Source organism: Mauremys mutica, chromosome 5 (assembly GCF_020497125.1).
Source record: "Mauremys mutica isolate MM-2020 ecotype Southern chromosome 5, ASM2049712v1, whole genome shotgun sequence".
NCBI lineage: Eukaryota > Metazoa > Chordata > Testudines > Geoemydidae > Mauremys > Mauremys mutica.
This window is the reverse complement of record NC_059076.1, coordinates 138,751,520-138,755,374: the sequence shown is the minus strand read 5'-3', so window position 1 is coordinate 138,755,374 and position 3,855 is coordinate 138,751,520. Positions and strand designations below refer to the sequence as shown.

Genomic DNA, 3,855 nt, shown 5'->3' with positions numbered 1-3,855 from the left:
TATAAATCAGATTATAAACATATTTGAAAACAGATGCAGATTAGTCTACATTATATCACCCGCTTTATGGTAGGTTTACTAATTACGGGAACCAATCCCTGAATAGATGATAAGCTGTCCACCCACTACAAGGCGTCCTAGTGAGCAAAGCTGCAAACTTACCCCACATTACTCTTCTCCTTGCTACTTCTTTGTTTACTAGCCACATATTATTTACAAGGAATTCGTGCTTTGTCCACTGTTAACCTCTGTTTCCTTTACTTCTGTTTGCTTTCATTGTTCATGCAAGGCCTACGCTGACTTGTCCAAAGCAGCGGTAGGAGAGACAGTAACAGACCACAGGTTTCCTGGCTTTTATTCTGGTGCCTTAAGGACAATGCCATCCCTCCCCGTCTATTTGCCTGCCTATCTATGTTCTTGAGCTGGGGAGATATTTGTCTGTCCTTAACCCAGAGGACTTAACAAAGGAGAAAGCCAGGGAAAGTAGAGAAATAACTTAGCAATTGGAGTTGAGGGTTGGGTGTAGAATGCCTTCTTTTAAATATTTCCAAACCGAGCTGACCCAAATCTGTAAGGATGAGTGAAAAGAGGCACGGAATAGACTGAGGCTATGGGTAACTCCTCGCTGGCATTAAGGGGAGGCGTTTTCTTGGGTCTGGGTGCAGGATTCTGCAATCAGTAACCCAAAGGTGTGCTCAGGTAATAACCTGCGGTTAAATCATGCCCTCCAGCTGACTTTTGAGAGTTCCCAAACTTCATGTAGCCAGGATCAAATCAGCCCTGGTGGGAGAGAGATAAATGATGGAGATAAAATTCCAGCAAAAGCAAGTTAATAACCCCACCAAAATAATAATTAGGCGAGTTTAAAAGGAAATGATGCAGCACTTTGAAGTCTGATCAACTTTTAATGTCCCATCAGGCTCCTCACCCCTGGTTGCCCTTTAGTATCTGAGTCTTGATTTTCCACATTTTGCCCTTTGATGATGGAGGCTGATGTGTTACAGATTAACAGGGTGGCCGGGGGGGAGACGCGCCTCCAGTCCTCGGAAACTGCTGCAGGTCTGATCTCCGGAATCACTTTCCTTTCTCGGGGCTTGTCTACACGGGGGACTGCAGAGAGAGGGCAAGGGGCATGGGGAATCACTTTCCTGCAGAGTCAGAAGAGAGATGGTAGAGCTCGGGAAGGAAGACGTAGGGGGAGGGTGGGGAAAGACCGAAAAACACCTGCAGGGCCATTTGAACGTACTCACGATCCCAGAGCCGGCATCTCTCTCCTGGGCCCACCTCGGCTCCTTCCATTTCGCTTTTGTTGCCTGGCTGGGAAACACAATCATTATTTACCCAAGGCGCACCAAATTCCCGCTGGAGTTCCAACTCCTTCCGCCTCCAACCTCCCAGTTACCAATCCGGAGCCCGCCTCACTTCACACCGTCTCCAGAGTTTTGCGTCGCTGTTAAAATCGAATCAATCCCCACTTGTTTCCACTGGGAACTTTCATTAGTTTTGAATCCGATCGCTCCTTTTTTATTTTTATTTCCCCCGCCTCTTCTAACTAAGTTCCCCCAAAGAAATACTCATTTCGCTCAGTCAAGACAGATCAAAACTAGTTCCGACTTCACCCTGGAGAAATTCAACCGGGGAGGAGAAAAGGGGGCCCCTTTCTTTCTTTAATAAAAATGGGTCCCGTAGACTTTCTAGCCTGTGTCTCTGATTTTCTAAAGAGCGGCTCTCTCTGGCCGTAGAAATTCCGCGTGAAATAATGGTCCTTTCATTGGTTACCCTAGAAAAGGTGGAAGATCTGATTCCGAGGCAGGTGACTTGAATGAGAATCCGGCAGGAAATCCCAGGCAGAGCAGAAATGATGTTGATGATTTATTTTATTTGCAGTTGTTTTCCCTCCTCGGTAGCCGGGGAAACTTCCACCACACAGGCAAGCCGCCCTGCGAGAGTCGCGCCGTGTAATAACCACCTGTTTGCAAAAGGAAAGTGAAGTGATTTAGTATCGGGTTTAAACAGCAGCGCCTCTTAAACGGAGTCCAGTCCGCAGCGTCGGGGCATGGAACGAACTGAAATTGACATGGTTGTGATTATCTCGGCAGGACAGAAATAATAAACACGATCTGAGCGACTCGCTGTGAGCTTTCGGCGACCTGAGTCGTCTCAGGGCACATTGGAGCCAGAACCCAATTCGGATCTTCTGTGCGAAGGAACGCTCTGCTAAACAGCGATGTATCCTGCAGAAATGGAGCCTTTCCGCCTGTTTAAATGGATAGGGAACAAAATGCAACCGCTCCTGTTAGCCTTGTTCTTTAATGGTTTTACTACCCTTTAAAAAAATGACCTCCCGTTTTCTGCCATCCGCAAATTGGGATTTCTCTTGAATAACCTAAACTTTACCCAGTGTGCAAAGGATCCTGCCTGCCCCACCCCCTCGGCTCCCACGCGAGATGGTGGATATGAACTGCTGCAGCGGCAGGAAATTTGTTCCCACTGAAAAGGAGCAGTGTGAACGCTGCAGGTGTGGAACGGCGTGGCCAGGCCGAACTTGATCCTGGTGAAGTCGATTTCAAAATAGAAATTAAACCGAATTATTATTTTAAAAGAGAAAAGCCGGCTGGGCATGTCTGGCTGGCAGAAACGGAAGATCGATGATTTAGGAATAAAGACCAAATTATTTGCTCAACAACAAAACGGGTGTTGGGAAGCCTCGTTCAAAAGGCTCTGGAAAAAAACCGGGCAGCTTTTAAGAATGACAGGTTTTGACACGTCGGCTGAACCTCTGGGGGTTACCTCTGTGCACATCAAATACAGACAATCTTTTATTTTTAGATTTTCTTTTTTTACCCACCGAGTGTTTGCAAAAACAACAACAAAAACCCGCCCGAAATCCCCAAATCAAACACACAGAGCCCTGCCTTTAAAAATGATTTTTAAAGCGCTGATTTTTTTTTTTGCACCGGGAAGAAGAATTCTTTGTTTTTACCTTCCCAGTGGATCACTGTGGATCTGAAACCGCAGTTCCCTGATTTCTAAAGCGTCTAATTTCACTCTGCCAAAGTAGAAAAGAATTGTGTTTCCCCGTGGAGATTTGTCCCAGTGCTCGGGAGGCTTTGAGCTTGAATAAAATAATCTCCGTTCTTATTTCGATACCCTGCTCGCGTCCATCTATCGGTCCAAACGAGTCGTTTCGAATCAATCTCGGAAAGATCTGTGGGTCTCTGAGCCGAGCCGGTGTGCGCTCAGGGCCCGGCCCTACACGGCGGTTTGATTCGGACCAAACCTCGGGCAGAGCAATTTTCACTCCCCTTCGCATTCAGCTCGAAGCCCTTTCTCGGGTCTTAAAATCCAGTCGACCCTGGTCCCCCCCCGCACCTCCAGCCCCCCAAAGGCAGCGGAACAAAAGGCTCCGGTGCGCCCTTCTATCAACCTAGGGGCCCGATCCCTTCGGTAGCCAGCGGACTCCGGTTTAAAACGCTCTGTGGTTTCTCGGGCAGGCAGACAGCGCGTCCCGAAATAATTCCCCCCCCCCCCGGAATAAAGGCGACAGGTGCTTGCTCGCCGCCCGTGCGCGATTAAACCCGCTCGCACCACGCGGGGACCGTTGTTGGTGTCTCCCCATGAGAGCGCCTCGGTCTTTATTTATTGTTCACTCTGTGTTTATTTCTCCTTCTTTGAACCTTCTCCCTGTCCCCAAAGCCAATTCGACCGGCCTGGCCCGGCCCGGCCCGACCCTCTCCCCCGCTTTGCGTGTCACCCTTCGCCCCACCTGGACGGGGTTGGCCAGGGCGGCGGTTTTGTTCTATGAGTTTGGAGCGGTGTTTTTACGCGTGTGTTCGCCTCCCGGCCCCACTTCGG

At 48.9% G+C, this 3,855-nt stretch overlaps 1 long non-coding RNA gene across 2 annotated transcripts; it reads right to left on the bottom strand.

The window, feature by feature from the left end:
* Positions 1-996: 996 nt before the first annotated feature.
* On the bottom strand, positions 997-3,300 carry LOC123371662. 2 transcript variants are annotated; one of them, XR_006579892.1, is made up of 4 exons: positions 2,984-3,300; positions 1,780-1,969; positions 1,247-1,317; positions 997-1,148 (listed from the first exon to the last, which is right to left on the bottom strand). It is a non-coding gene; the product is annotated as an uncharacterized LOC123371662 (long non-coding RNA). The 2 variants fall into 2 exon arrangements; XR_006579891.1 differs by having other exon boundaries at positions 997-1,317.
* Between the last annotated feature and the right edge of the window lie 555 nt (positions 3,301-3,855).